We start from the raw sequence: 17,153 nt of genomic DNA, 5'->3' as shown, positions 1-17,153 counted from the left end.
TGTCACAATGTTTGGGACCTGTTTGGGGACATAGCAAAGAAAAAATAAGCAAAGCAGTGGAACAAGATAAAATGGTACAGTTGAAAGCAAGTTAATACATTTAAAAGAATTTTTATTGTACCCATCTATATTTCTTTTTATATTTCACAATATGTAATCAATATCAATCTTCTCAATTGGTATTTTCATTAATATAAACAGAAGCTGCTAATCTAAAAATTATGAAGTTTAATATGAATGTTCATTCTCAAATCCTACCTTATATTCATCTTCAACATGAGCAAAATATCACCCCACAAGTATGAACAATAACCAGCTCTAGAATCCAGTTGAATTAGCTTTACTATTAATGTTATTATTGTTGTTATGCTCTATCTTGAAGAGATGATCAAGGCCTAATATGCATTAAGCCTGAAGTATAATCCTGTGGTACATGCAGCCCCAAATAACACTTTTAAATTTAGAATGTCCAAACTGACATAAAAATTGATTTAGAAAAATGTCAAACTAGAGATATGGGGATTGTTTTGCTTTATATCCTTAAAGAAGTTTGAGCTGTAGGTCTTAGTAAGAATGGATTTTTGTGGGAAATTATTTTAACAATTAAAAAACAGCTTTTACTTGAATCTACTTCTAAGGAAACTTGGAGTAGTTCACTACAAAAAAATCTATGCCTGGCTATTCTGGCCCTGTTATCTATCACTTATAATCCTAGTTATTCAGGAGGCTGAGATCTCAGGATTGAAATTCAAAGCCAGCCAAGTCGGAGAGTCCTAGACATTTATTAATCATGGAAAAGCTGGAAGTAGAGCTGAGGATCAAGTGGAAGAATAATAGCCTTGAGCCAAACAGATCAGCTACAGTATCCAGACCCTGAGTTTAGGCCTCAAGACCTACAAACTAAAACAAAAATCCATGAAGTTTAAAATCAGAATAAAAAATAATACTGAAAATGCTGTTTCCCAGCCTTCTGTTTAATCCCTTTTCTTGGTATGTTTATAGTATGAGTTATTTCTAACATATATGTCTAGAGATTCTTAAGTAATGTCAAGGCTCGACTCAGCAACTGTAAACCTAACTACTTGATAAACAGCAAGTATAGGTTTGGTGCCATTTTAGCTTAAATGTTAGTTTGACCTCATCTGGATCAAATGAACCCCATGTGGTGAGTCATAGCTGTGAACTAGATGCAAGGGAGGCATTAGAAGGTAGATCATGGTTCAAGGCCGGCCTGAGTTAAAACTCCCACACAGACCAGTAAACATAACTGAAACAGAAAAGGCTAAGGCCCTGGCTCACACTTTTTAATGTCCAGCATCATCTGTATTCTGAGTCAACTGAGAAAAAAAAACCCATAGCTTCTTTTGTGTTGATTTAAAAATCTTTGGTTCTCTTCAACATTCCATTCCAAACCACCTCTTTTCACAAATTGTCTTCATACTCCTTAATTCTTTGAATCTTTCCTATTTTGTCCTCCCTCATTTTTAACTCTTTTTCTGGATTTTTCTTACCTATTAAGCTTTCTTCTAGAATAGATGCCTATCAATTAATCCAGTCATCCCTCCTTTCTCACAAATTCTCTTTTGCACTAGTTTAGACCCAAAAAAATGGAAATTCATGAGCATTACCCTTTGAAGAACACTAAATTTATAATCCTATAGTAGAAATATTTGGAGAGCAAAACTGTTACAGATAAAGTACATTTGCATATCATTTTTATTCCATGTAGGCTTTTTCTCAATTAATTTGGTTAAAATTCACATTCTGAAGAAATCTATGGCTTCTTTTTCATATGCACACACCCTTTAAAATTCAGTATTAGAAAAGAAGCAATCAGAGGATGGACAAACTTTTCATGTGACAGATGAAACAAACATATTGTAAGAGATTAAACTATATGATTTAAGTCATACATCTAGTAAATATCATGGACAAAACTGAACTCAAATCTCCAGATTTCTAATTCCATACTTCTCCCCATTACTTGAAGCTGTTTTGATTCTAGTACTAAATATAAGGGACAAAATCATCTAGTGGAAAATCTTAAGGCTTTCTCTCCTATCTGACATGGTGGGAGAAGAGGTCACATCAAATGGAGAGACACAGGATAAGGAGATTCACAAAAGGATGTGTGGGTAGCTGAAGCTAAAGAGCACATGTGTCCAATAAGAAGCTCATTAGATGCTGCTTACTGTCCATTGGTCATTTGGAATGATTCATTTACAGATAATTCCATGGAAACCTCAAGATTCTATCAGGTGGAGATAGGTTAGGTGGGGGATGATGTCATACATTAAGGAAATTTTACAGCACTAAGTAGCCAATCACAAGATCAGATTGTGAACTAGAAAACAGGATTGGATAAGATGTCTCACAGCTCCTATGGTTGGGCTCTGGCAGTTGAGGTCCTGTAAGGCAGACATGGTTTCCCCTTTCCTATAAATTCTTAAGTTGAAGATATCCTTTCAGTGTATACAAGTTCATGAATAAAGTTTATAATTTGCCTGTCATTTTTCACAACCTAAATAATGAATATTAGGATTACATATTGCATGCAGTTAATGTCCTTTGGAAAGAAGGAAAGTCACATTCAGGTAGAACAGTTCTAGTAATTTCACCTGATTAGTGAACATACTAGAACTTTCAAAGTCCAAAGGAGAATTTAAGAGCTTTTTGTAACTTTGTTGAAAAGTTGAGTGAAACTGATTGTGTTCACCTTGTAAGGAATACTGTGGTCCAAACTCTTCTCTAATTTCTTCTACTTGACTTGATTATACTGGCTTTGTCTATGTCAGGACTTCTTTTTTCTCTCCTTCATTTTTAAAAATTTTATTTTATTGTAATGGTGATGTACGGAAGGGTTACAGTTACATAAGGTAATGAGTACATTTCTCGTAAAACAGTCTTACCCCCTCCCCCTCATTTTCTCTCACTCTTCTCTGGGTTACCTCAGAACTAGAAGCAGCTGCAACCTCCAAGGAGGCAAGTTCTTTTCCTTTTTCCTCCTTCTCCCAGGCCTCTCCGCTCTCTGCAGGCTTCTCCGCCGGCCTCATGCAGCTCTCCTATCTCCTCTCCTATCTCCACAGGCCTCTCCTATCTCCGCAGGCCTCTCCACTTCTTCACAAGCCTCATGGCTTTCTGTAGGCCCCTCCACTCTTTACAGGCCTCTCTGCTCTCCATAAGCCTCTGGCTTCTGTGCAGCCTCTCTACTCTTCACAGGACTCTGCACAGGCCTCTTGGCTCTGTGCAGGCCATTCTGCAATCTCTTGGCTCTGTGTGGCTCTCTCTGATGGCCTGGGCTTTCCCAGGCCTCTCTGCCAGCCCTAGAGGAGAGGCCAGCCCTGGCACTGCTCTGCTTGGGGATGCACATCTCTTGTGGTGTGTCTCTTTCTCTATCTCTCCATCTCAGGAACACCCAACCTATATATATATATTGGTTGCCCTGCTCCCAGGCTGCCCTTTGATGCCTTGCCTCCCAGCATGCCCCTCTGGTCTCACAGTTATTTTTAATTCTTATACTTATGATATCAACTCCTGAAAAGTGGAGACTTCTTTCCAGTGCCCTGATGATTTGAAAAGAATGATCTCTGCTCATTAGCAGCAGACATATGACAGTTGAAAGCCCAGGAAACCTCAGCCTTTCCTTCTTCCAGCTGTTAGACACATTTCTTCTGCCCATAATTTGCTACCTCTGGCACCAGGGCCATATAGATACCAACTCTCTGGTATTTTCATATTCCATCCTTGAGGACGTTTTCTATCTTGCTCTGTTAATCCTGCCTTCCCCTTAGAAACAACCACTGTGGAATTTGGGGCCTCTTGCATTCTCTGTCTTCCATGCCTCAGTTCAAGATCCAGCAAAACGGAGAGGAAAATAGAGAAAGCATACACTCATGGAACACAGAGAAGGTAAAGACATAGGTATATAGGGACTCGATTGGGAGTTTGTTTCTTTGTGTGTGTGTTTGTAAAATAAATACAATTTAAACTTATTTTGTGTTCACAAATTATGTATTTATATATTTCACTATTTTTATTCAGAAACTTCCATAAGTTCTGCACACTTAAGGGAAATGATCTGAAAAAGAATTATTTTTTATATCAAATATCTTGTTTATGCCATTGTTTAGTATGTTTGCAGACTATTAATTTTCAAAAGTTCTGTTTTTTCTATGCATTTTCTTTTAGTTTTAAGGTCTTCAATTTTCTTAATTCATATTATGAGTGTGTGTGTGTTTCTTAGTTTATGCTTGAACTAAGGAGTTGGCTACTTCTCTTATTTTTTGTGCCACAGCTATATTTTAATTTTCAGCTTTTTAAGGTTTTTTTTGTCTACTTCCTTAAGAATGCCCAGGACTTTGTTGCTAGGATTACTTTGAACTCTGGTCCTCAGCTCTTAGCCTTCTGTGTAGCTAGTATTATAAGCCTGAGCCATTGACATCTGAAAAACTCCTTTTTTTTTTTTTTGGTAGAGTCTAAGTACTAAGGCTTAAACTGACATCATATTAATGTTGCTTAACATTTTATGCTCAAGACTGACTTTTATCACTCGAGTCAAAGTGCCACTTCCAATTGCATGTGATGATTTATTTTGAAGCACTGTGACCAAACTTGACCAGTTGGAATTTGTTGAAAAAAATCAAGGTTTTTGAGAAAAGGCATGGCTGTGGTTTATGCTGTTCACACAGGGTAAGGAACAGATTTTGCTTTCATTCTACTTTGGTCTGGATTGTTTTTGCATTCTATCCTCTGGTTACTGCCTCTTCTGTGAATTCTCTTCTTCTCACTAACTCCCCTTGGGCTGTGAAAAATGAGTAAGAATGAGTTTCTGATAATTTATATGAGTAAGATCTGGCTTTGGATAGGAAATCTATGGACAGAATCTTTTTCCCTTGTGGCAAGTTGAAGGGATGCCTAGATTATTCTAGCTGAATACTGTTTTAGTGGTGGTACACTCACTTGTCATATACAAGGCCAAGAGCATGGGGAAATGTAAAAACATAATAAGACCCTCTATGAAAATTTTTCGCTGGGTGCCCTGGTTCATGCCTGCAATTCTAGCTAATCAGGATACAGAGAGCTGAATATTGTAGTTCTGTGCCAGTCTTGTCATGATCTTACCAGAGACTCTTTTAAGAAAAATAGTTTATTTTAATTAATTAATCAAGATCTTTATTTTGCCATTTAACAAAGTAGTTTATAAATACAATATAACTTTTCTCAATTTTGTAGGATACACATTGGATTCCTGACTGCATTTCCCCTTCTTCATTCATCCCTTTCCTTTCTTCTGCACCCCAACATACCCCTTTTGAGAACCCACTTTCTGGTGTTTTGTTTTGCTGAAATTTGACTTTGTTTTCTAGGGAATTATATACTCTTTGGAATATCTCCCAAGTCCTTTGTATTTCAGTTAATACACTGCATGCACTTACATACCACCCAATGTATTTATTTATGAGTAAGTAAATATAGCTTCCACATATAAGGAAAAACATGAATCCTTTGTCTTTCTGGGCCTGTCTCACTACATTAACATCAATTTTTCCAAGACTTTACGTTTCTTTACAAATGATACACTATCATTCTTGGTAAAAGATGTATAGAATTCCATTGTATTTATATATACCGACTCCCATCTAATTAACTGCCCAAAACAGCCAGAAACAAACCGGTGATTCACTTGATAGAACTGAGCAATAAAGCTCAGGTACATTGCCTAGGCCTAAAGTTCTCAGACTGAGAAATAATTTTCCTTTCTCTTCCAAAATTTCATCCCATAATTTTGAGATATGAATTCTTTCAAAGAATCTGAGCTGGATTATGCTTGTTTGAGGAAAAATATGGACAACTTTACAATGTGGACATGTGGCTTAGAGTGCATAAAGTTTTCAGAGTTTTTCCCCTTATAGCTCAGTTTCATACTTCATGAAGACTACTTCCATGGTGCTGGTATATAATTCAAAGCTAATGACATATAATTCATGTATGCAAATTGGATTAATCTCTCTCTGACCTATGGAAATCTATAGTTACTATTGTAAGAAACAAGATTCAGAGGAATGCGGGGTGCTAGTTAGCTATCTGTTGTACAAACCCTGGTGGGCTACCCTTATCTTTTGCATTGTGTTTAACATGCCCGGGTCCCCAGTTTCTATAACTCTTTTTCCATTTTTTTTTTTTTTTCAGAATTGACCAGGGGAGATTTTATTGGAGGACATATAAACAGATGATTTCTATTGTGGCAGCCAGGCCAGTTAAGTGCCCACAATTTGGGTCAGAAAGAAATGTATAATCATGAACTCTATGTCAAAAAAGAGTTAGTCATGTTCAAGTTAACTGTTGTATTTAAAGAGAAAATTATCAAGAATATTCTAGAAAGAGGGTCCACTGGAACTTTACCAGTATAAGTGTCTACTTATACTTTGCTGGGAAAGTATATAGGAAAAAAACAACTAGTGTTACCTTTGAATAGTCATGGTGGTTCTGTTCATGTCTGCGTAGATCTATAGAGTTCAATGCAATTACTGGCTCAACTTCACTAGCTTACTTCATGCCCTGATGTCTGTGATGTTCCCTGATCCCACCTGGGGTTTTGGTCTTAGGTAGACAGTATATCAGGCAATTTATGCAAGCTGCTAGCAGATTCCACAGCAACAGTAGAAGCACAGATATACAGATATAAAAGAGACAGAGAACAATTACATAAAGAGAATAACGGGCTGGGAAGGTGGCTCAGTGGTAGAGTGCTTGCATTGTATGCGTGAGGGCCTGGGTTTGATTCCTCAGCACCAGATAAGCAGAAAAAGCCAGAAGTGGTGCTGTGGCTCAAGTGGTAGAGTGCTAGCCTTGAGCTGAAGAGCTGAGGGACAGGCCTAGAGTTCAGGCCTCATGACCAGGAAAAAAAAAGAGAGCAAGAGAGAGAAACAACCATCTTTTCCCCATGAATCTATGAAACCAAACCAAAGACTTAGAGTCCTTTTATAGGGACAGAGGGTCATGTAATGCTGTTTTGGATGTTTTTGGTGGGATCTGCTCTGTGTAACATCCCAGGTGTGTACGGGACACTTTGTCTTGAAAGAAGCAAATATTCCATGGGGCACAAAAAGAGTGAAATGCTACAACAGAGGATGGTGAAAATCAGTGATGACTAGAGAATATTCAAGGCCACTGTTTACCATTAAGCAGCACTGTATGAAGCCATCTTTTCTTTTAAATACCATGGCAGCAAGGGCTGGCCACAGGAATCATTTCAAAGATATTGGCTAAAAGGGTTTGAGTCCATGATTTCCAAACTTGATTGTTGAGGGACATGCAAGGTAGGAGGGCAACTCTGATGCCCCAAATATTTTCTTTAGCTGTGACAATCAGACCCTAGTGAACAAAAGTGACCAAATTAGAAAGCCCAGAGTGTGGTAAGATAGTAAAAAAAAAAAAAAAAAAGGCTAACCATCCCCACAATGATGTACTAATTAACTCCCATTGCATTATTGCTTACTTTGCATTTAATGGTGATAGTGAATAATAGAGCAGTGTTCCCTGTCTGTTGATCACGTTTGAGTATATAGAATATGAATGCACAGCTTGTAGCTGGGTATTCTATGGTTTAGAGGGCCAAGCACCAAGATATTTCTATTTGTTCCTATACTTGAAGCTCCTGCTTTTTTTTTTTTTTTTTTTGGTTGGGCCTGGACACTGTCCCTCAGCTCTTCAGCTCAAGGCTAGTGCTCTACCACTTGAGCTACAGTGCCACTTCCAATTTTTTGGTGGTTTATTGAGATAAGAGTCCCACAGACTTTCCTGCCTGGTCTGGAACCGCAATCCTTAGATCTCAGCCTGAGTAGCTAGGATTACAGGCATGAACCACCAACACCTGGCGAAACTACTGAATTCTTGCCTACAGTCTAATGATCGTCTTAACCCACTAACATGTTTGTGAGGTGTGTGTGTGTGTATGTGTGTGTTCCCACAGGTACTCGAGTTTGAACTGGAAACATGGTGCTGTCCTTGAGTTCTATTATTCAAGGCCAACATTGGGGCCTCACTTGTACTTCTAGGAAATGCACTTCTTCATTGAATATCCATAAGGACACCTGGGACTTACATTTGTATAACATAACCAGACCTTTTACTCCTGAGTCTGTTTATTGTTCTTTTAGGTTTTTGCTTAATTTGTGCCAGTACTGTGGCTTCAGTTCTTGGCCTAAGCTTTGTCCTTGAGTCGTTTTGCTTAAGGATAGTGCTCTAACTCCTGAGCCACAGCTTCACTTCTGGCTCTGTACTGGTTAATTAGAGATGTGTCTCATGGACTTAGCTGTGTGGGATGTCTTATAATGGTGCTTCTCAGATCTTAGTTTCCTGTGCAACTGGAATTATACATGTGAGTCATCACCCTACCCCCCACCCTTATACTTCTCTCTCAGATTTGAATTCAAGACTAGCAATATGCACACCCCTATATGGTATAAAGCATTCTACCAGAAATTGACACATTTTGTTAGTATAAACTATTTATCTGCTGTTTTAAATATCCTCACTTCTTTTTTGATTATTCATAAGATTTATTGCTGATCATTTTCTAGCCAAATTTTTTTTCTATTTAGATCCAAGTTTTTGAACCAATACAATTTTGGTTATACTTTTTTTTTTTTTTGGATCCGGTCGTGGGACCTGAACTCTGGGCCTGGGCGCTGTCCCTCAGCTCTTCAGCTCAAGGCTAGCGCTCTACCACTTGAGCCACAGCACCACTTCCGGGGTTTTTCTTTTTGCTTATGTGGTGCTGAGGAATCGAACCCAGGGCCTCGAGCATGCAAGGCAAGTGCTCTACCACTGAGCCACCTTCCCAGCCCTTTGGTTATACTTTTTAAAAATACATTTTATTGTAAAGATACTGTACAGAGGGGGTTACAGTTACATGAATAAGGTAATGAGTACATTTCCAATCAAGCACTGTTACCTCCTCCTTTGTTTTCCCCCTACCATCCCTTCCCTCCCCACCTGCCCACGTTCTCCCTCCCTTCCCCCCCCCCAGCTTATTTTTTATTCAGTACATTACTATGCATTTTTTGGTGAGGGAGGTGTTCCTGGGCTTGATCTCTAGGCCTGAGCTTTGTTCTGAGCTTCTTTTGCTCAAAGCTAGTACTCTACCACTTAAGCCACAGCATCACTTCTGGCTTTTTCTGAGTAGAAAAAATGCTCTACTTCGGAGAGCATTCTTTTTTTTTTTCTTTAATGCTGGTCCTAGAGCTTGAACTCAGAACATGGGCAATGTCCTTGAACATTTTATTTAAAGCTAGTGCTCTACCACTTGAACCACTACATACTGAGAGGAAAATTATATTTGTAAAAACTATGTGAAAAAGCAGCAAAATGCTCTAATGTTCAATTTTAAACAGTCATAATTAATGTAGTGCAATATTTTAATAAAAATTGGTAGATAGCCAGAAACTTCTGTATTCCTAGCATGTGGCATGCAGTGGTTGGAGCACCAATTGTGTGGCAATATTTGAGATCAGTTTGGACAAAATAGCATAAAACCCAAAAATAAGCAGAGTACTATAAATATAAACAAAACCTATTTTATACACACTCATATTTCTCTTATTATAGACCAATTTATAGATAATAATAGCTCCTTACAGTTATTTTAATATAAGCATAAACAGAAATAACACAAAAGTCTTCAAAAGGATTTTGAAATTTTCTATCTTCATTCTCAAACCCTAGAAAATACCATCCTAAAGGTCTTTAATTATGCACATTACAATTAAAACAGTTTTGTTATTGTTGTTGTTATAGTTATCTATGCTGTTCATTATTCAATAACTCTGGGTTTTTCTATCAGTTTATTCAGTGGCAAAGTCTTTGTGCATACTACTAATGATAAGTATGAGTCTCATTCAGAAGTTCAGAAGTGAGACAGTATCTAGGCACTGGCAGCCCATGTCTGTAAGCATGGCTCCTCTGGAGGCTGAGATCTAAGGATCAAGATCCATGTCAGGTTCACAAACAAATCCCTGAGACTCTTATTTCTAATTAACCAGCAAAATTCAGGAAAATTCAGAGTGTGACTGTGGCTTGAGTGGAAGGGAGCTGGCCTACTGTACAAAAGCTGAAGGGAAGTGCCCAGATCCTGAGTTCAGGTGCCATCCGAGCACAAAATGAATAATAGAGCGGTTTTCTTTTAGAGAATATTCTCTAATGGCTCTTAGCACTTAACTGTTCACTTAAATGAGGAATTTGAGGAATTGCATCTCAAATTTTTAAAAACACAACTTACTTTTTACAAGGTGTCCCTCCATCCAATCTCCTTCTCCTACTCTGTACTACTTTCCCACCTTCCATCATTACCATCTACTCTTCCTTTACCTGCACCTTGATTCAAGTCTGCAGAAGGGCTCAGGCCACTGCAGCTTGGAGGGTGAACCACTGCATATGTGCAAACACTTAGTAATATGGGTTGAAATGAATATTGGCAGCAGAATTTTCTCCTGTGCTTCTTTGGTAAGAATGGTCAGGAAAGGAAGGTACCCACCAGCATGAGGGAAGAAGGATGTGGCTTCTGTAGGTAGACCCCTTCAGATGTTTGATCTCATTCACCTACAAGCTCTGATTAAGCTCTCAGAACACCAAGTTGGACACCTAGGAGCACTTGCAATCTCTGAGGTCTTCAGATACTCAGCCCTAAAATGGAGGCCATAAGCCTTTGCCTATAATGTGATCCCAGCCCACTGCTGTACCTCACTAGTGAAGTAAAAGTGTGATAGGGACTAATGTGTTTGCAGGTTAATTGAAGTTGTACATCTTGTTGCTCTGAGCATACATGTTGAGAAAATACATGATAATTATGGTCAGCCATGTTCTGAGTAGACTTTGTGCTGTGAAAGTTTACTTGGCTAAGACCCCAGGTTAGCCTCTGCCCCAGGATAATCTTGAGCACTGACATCTTTGTGGGAAGTTTCCCCCATATTTTATATTTTCCTGTTCCAAGACTAATCTTAGATACCTCATATCTGTAGGAGTTGTGTACTCTGTGTTGTGTGTATGATATGTCAGTAGTTGTGATAGAAGAGCTAATGTGTTCTCATTTAGATTTTTCACACAATACTGGTGCTTTAATGCTTGAGTCACAGATCCACTTCTGGCATTTGGCTTATTAGCTTGACTTATGTATAACAAAGATTACTCTGACCCAGGGTCAATTTTCAACTTCCTGTGTAGCTAGGACTATAGAGATGAGCTACCGATGTCCGGCCCCTAACGTGTTTTAGTTGATGCCTCATGAGGCATTTGGCTATTTTATTTAGAAGATGGCTTTACCTTTCTCAAGATAACACAGACCAACCTTCTACATGTTTTAACATTTCGATCTTTAATTTCTTACTTCCACTGCAGGGTTCTGTATGCTTGTCACTGTCCTGTTATTATAACATGTCTCATGTTCCTTCACGGACCAAGAAAGAAAAAAGAATGTTTAATGTATTCTTTTTGTGTTTTTCTATGTGTGTGCATGTGAGTTTACATGTGTGTGTGCGTATGAATGTATATATATATCCACGTGAACATTGACATTAAGGATTTATTTTAGAGCTTTGTGCTCTGGCTTGTGCCTTTTCTTCAGTATTGTTGATCTAACCACTTGAGCCATTCCTCAACTTTCAGGTTTTGGCTGGTTAACTGAAAACAAGATTCACAAGAACATGTTTGCCAATGTTAGCTTTAAATATACTCTGACCTCAGCCTCCTAAGTAGCTAGGAACACAGGCATTAGCCACTGGCACCCAGTAAGAAGACTTTAAATACACACAAAGCACATATCCAGAGCCTCGTTGCATTTAACTGCATCTACAAATAAGGAAAATTTAACTGTCACAACCTCCAAAGTTTTGAGGTATTTTTCAAAGAATCCACATTAACAAATCAATGATTGGGAATAATTCCAGTCTTGTGGTTTTTCAAGGAGAGTAAAAAACATCACTTCCTTTTTATATGCTTATGGTCATCTCCTGAAGTTCACATGGCCATGAAAGTTTTCATAGTTACTCCTTTAATAATTAATGGATAATTTCTTAGTACTGCGCATTGTACACAGAACATTGTGCTTTCTAAGTCAAAGCTTTATCGCTTAAGCCTTGCTGTTAGTCTGCTCTTCCTCATGTCAAATCAGCATATGGAGAGGGTGTAGTGAAGGTACTGGTTGTGGCTCAGGACTTCCACTCGACCTATCTATGGCCTCATCATTGCTTACGTAAAGAACAAAGAGACCCTTTTTTTGGATGTTGCAAATCCAGTTTCTGTTGGCTCTCTTACTCACCTTGAATGTTTATTACTTCAATAGGTTCACCAGTCTCAGAATAACACATTCTGGAGGTGGAAACTGGTGGTAAATCCTTTTTGGGCTGCATCCTTGAGCTGCATCACCATTTCTGATTGTGTCCTCATGTAGGACACAGAGCCATAAGGCTACAGGCAGGGACTGAGTTCTCCAGTGACCAGGGGCCCCGGTGTGTGGGGGTGATAGCAACAGCCTTGGCTTCTTTCCCAAGAGGAAGGGGACAGACTATCCTCTTTATTTCCCATGGGAGAAGCTGGGAGACAGTGATGGATAAGGAGAGACTATGGCTCTGGCATGTGCACATGTCGTGTACTGGCTGGTCAAAGTTGATAGACCACTGTGCCCCAGTGAGTGAGAGTCACAGTGTTGTGGCCTAGCATGACCCATTCCCAAATCCTGGAATTGGAGGCAACTGAGCTGGAGATTTATGGCTGTGTGCAGCCTGTCCTGCCCACATGGTTGTGGTAGAATATTGGCAAAGGTAGGCACTCCCCATGAGTGGATGGAAAGAGGTGGCCAAGGGTGATGGCAGTGGCCATGCTGAAGTGAAGGCTGGAGCCTGGACTCTGGAGAAGTTACAGACACTCCCTGTTAGAGAAGTGTAGCTCACCGCAGGAAGAGAGAGCTGCATCATGTTTGCAGCTCCAAGTAAAATCGGACTATGGAAATTGTCTGGAAAAAAGCAAGAAGGTGATGGGAAACTTGATGAGATTGATGAACTACATTTGAGGAACAGAGTTAATATGTTTGCTATGATCAGGAACCCTGTAATGACCAGTCATCACTGAGATATGGTGATAAGTGGTCAGAACCATCTGGTTGTCTTCTCAGGAGCTTTCACACACAGGACAACTGAAGACACCAAGTGTTTCATGTGTTGTTTCCTGGGCTAGAAGCAGGCATCTCCGTTCATGCGCCTTTCATGCTGTTTTCCCCTGGGTCTCCACTTGGACTAACTCATGACCATGTCCTAGAATTGAAGAAATTTAGAATTAGAATATCTTTAGAGAACCTGAAACATTATCATTTTTGTAGTGAGGAGACTGAGAGTCAGAGGTTCAAATTTGTAATCAATCTTCCAAGTGAATCAATCTCTTGAATAGCTTCAATTCCAGTAAACATGGAATTATAGGCCACCCCATTTATCTTATTTTAGAATGAATTTCTTGTCAGTACATGCTGATGGGAAAGGATACCTGTCAAGTGTATATGAAAAGTAGCAATATGCAGTAATTTCAAGTATTTAACAGTCATAATTTATATATACCGATATTTCAACAAAAATGGGTAGGAAGTTGGACACATCTGGATCTCTAACACATGGGATACTGAGGTTGGAAAATCAGTTGTGTCACAATGTTTGAGACCAGTTTGTGCAAACAAACATAAAAATAGAAAATAAGTACAATAAATGTAACCAAATGCTATTATTATACACATTTATATTCCCCTTAGCCTTTCAGGCCAAATTATAGATATTAGTCATCCTTAACAGGTAATATAATGAATATATTCATAAACAGAAATAGTGAAAAGTCTTTTTAAAAGGTTTGGAAAGCTTTCATATTTATTCTCCAATTCTAGCTTGTAAGCAGTTCTACATCTAGAAAACATCAACCATAAACTCTAAAAATAATCACCACTGCAACCCAATGAAAACAGCTTTATTATTGTTATTGTGGTTGCTGCTATTGTTAATTGTTACTACCTGTACTGGGAAGGGAACCAAGGCCTTTTATATATTAAGCATGTACTATGACACTTAGCTACATCTACCCCCCCCCCCCCACAACCCAGTCCCAAACAATTCTTTTACAGGTAGAAAATCCAACCTGAATTCAAAATGGATTTTGATAAATGAGAACTAGAGACATGGATATTAATTTTTGCTTTTTAAACCCTTTGGGTCTAAATCAGTAAGACTTAGTAACAAAGTATAGTTTTAACCCGAAAATCATTTTAAAGATACAAAGCAACTTTTGCTTGAAACATAATTCTGAGGAACCTTGGACTACATTTAAAAAAAATCCATGCCTGGTCCTGCTAGGTCTGCTGGCTTACATATGTATTCCTCTTTATTCAGGAGGCTGAGATCTTAGGATTGAAATTCAAAGCCAGCCATCTAGGTGAGTCGTAGAAACATTTATTTCAAAGTAACTACCAAAAAGCTGGAAGACTAACTGTGGATCAAAGGGTGCAATGCTACCCTTGAACACACAATTCAGGCACAAAACCCAGGCCCTGAGTTCAAGCTCCAAGACTGTCACATATTTAAAAAAATCTATGAAGTTCGAAATTCAGAATAAAATAGAACACTGAAAATTCTGTTCTCTCTGTTTAATCCTTTTTCTTAGTATGTTCATAGGATGAATTATTTTTAACATATAGGTCTTATTAAGTAATGTCAAGGCTCAGCTCAGTAACTGTTAACCTAACTACTTGGTAAACAAGTATATATTTGATGCCATTCTAGCCCAAATGTTAGTTTGACTTCATCTGGATCACATGAACCCCATATGGTGGATCATGGCTGTGATCCCAGATACAAGGAAGGCATTGGAAGGTGGATCATGGTTCAAGATTGGCCTGAGTCAAAACTTACACACACACACACACACACAAAACCAAACTTCCACACAGACCTGGAAACATAACTGAAACCTAAAAGGCTATGTCCTTGGCTCACACTTTTGCCATGACCTTAGTTTATATACCAGTAGAAACTGAGCTATGAAAAAAACAAAACAAAACAGTATCATCTGTATTCATTCAACTGGAAAAAATAACAAAGCAAATGTAAAACAACCACAATTAAAGACCACTTCTCTGAAACTGCTTTTACACCCTTAGTTTTCTTTCTAGTTCATCTTTGCTTTCGCTGTACTAACTTCTTATTGCCTTGCTCTGAGGAGGTTTCCCTTTATGCTTCCTGTGTGTTGATTTAAAAATCTTTGGTTCTCTTCAACATTCCGACCCAAATCACCTCTCTTTTTTGGAATTATCTTCATACTCTTCAATTCTTTGAATCTTTCCTATGTTGCCCTCCCCCCTCCTTAACTCTCTTTCTGGATGTTCTTTCCTGGTGGACTTTCTTCTTCTATAATATCTCCTACTGTTAATCCAGTCCTTCCTCTTCTCTGGCAAGTTCTTTTTTTGACATAATTTGGACAGAAAAGTGGAAACTAATGAGCATTACTCTTTGTACAGCACTAAGTTTATAATCCTAAAGTGGAAATAATTACAGAGGGAGACTGTTGCAGATGAAGTACGCTGGTATATCATTTTTTTACCCTACATAGCTTTCTTTCTCAATTAATTGGCTAAAATTAACATTCTGAAGAAGTGTGTGGCTTTCTTTCCTATTACTTCCTTACCTTTTAAGATTGTTAGCAAATGAAAGGATCAGAGGATGGACAGTCCTTTCTCAACATGTAGCAGATGAAGCAACAAATTTTGTGAGAGTGGAAAGTATATGGTTAAGTCAAATGCCTAGTAAATACCCCAGCCCAAACTGAACTCATGTGTCCAGATTTCCAATTCCATACTTTCCCCCCATTACTTAAAGATCTTTTGGTTCTACTACTATATTTAGAGGACAAATTCATCTTAAGTCATTTCTCTTCTTACCTGACATAGTGAGAGAAGAGGTCACATCAGATGGAGATACACAGGAGGATGTGTGGGTAGCTGAAGTTAAAGAGCCCACGTGTCCAGTAAGAAGCTCACTAGACACTGCTGACTGTTTGACTGCTTACCATCCACTGGTCACTGGCAATGATCCAAGTTTACTTACAGACAACTCCATGGAAACCCCAAGATGTGGATTGGTTAGGTGAAAGGATGATGTCATACATTAGCCCAGTTTAATAATATGAAATCTGATCAAAAGATCAGATTCGCAAGCAGAAAATTGGATTGGTTAGAGAATGGCAGGAAATTTCTAACAGCTCTGTATGGGTGAGCTATTGAAGATGAGGTCCTGCAAGATAGGCATGGTGTCCCCTTTCCTTTCAGCTCTTATGTTGAGGTCAGTATTTCAGTGTATTTGACATGTTCATGAATAAAGTTATTTATGAATTACCCATCATTTTCATATCCTAATAGTGAATATTATAATTATATATTGCATGTACAGTTAAGTCTTTTGCAAAGAAAATGATATTGAGGCTGAAAACAGTTCCATTAAATTCTCAATTAGTGAAGTTACTAGAACTTTCAGACTCTAAAGAAAAACTGAAGGGCTCTTTGTGGCTTCGTTGAAGTGTAGAGTGAAGTTGATAGAGGGTACCTCGTAGGGACTGTTGGGATGCACAGCTCTTCTCCTCTAGTTTCTTCTACTTGACTTGCTTGGCCTGGTTTTGACTGTGCTAGGTTGGATTTGCACCTTTCTTCTGGTCTTTTTTTCTCCTACATTTTAAGAAGTTTCTTGGAAAAAAATTGATTTGCATTATTATGTTTTTCTTTCTCTATTTCACTGATCCTAGGGCTTGAACTCAGGGTGTAGGTACTGTCCTAGATCTTTGTTTGCTTGAAGTGAGTGTTCTACCACTTGATAAATAATTTCACTTCACTTGCTTTGTGGTAAAAGTATCATGTTGAAAGGGGTAGCACTGGTGAAAATGCAGTATATTTGTAAGGTGTTTTGTTGAATGTTAACTCCTTTCTATAACTGATAAAGATAATGAAAAATTAAAAAGAATAAAGACTTTTCTACCTATGGGCTGAGTTGGAATTGTGGTCCTCAGATCTCAGCCTCCTAAGTACAGGTGTGAGCTATTAATGCACAGCTATTTTTTTTCTTATGCTCATAGATGTCAAC

The sequence above is a fragment of the Dipodomys spectabilis genome, unplaced genomic scaffold (genome assembly GCF_019054845.1).
Source record: "Dipodomys spectabilis isolate Male_0828 unplaced genomic scaffold, ASM1905484v1 ptg000096l, whole genome shotgun sequence".
NCBI lineage: Eukaryota > Metazoa > Chordata > Mammalia > Rodentia > Heteromyidae > Dipodomys > Dipodomys spectabilis.
This window is presented reverse-complemented; position numbering follows the sequence as displayed.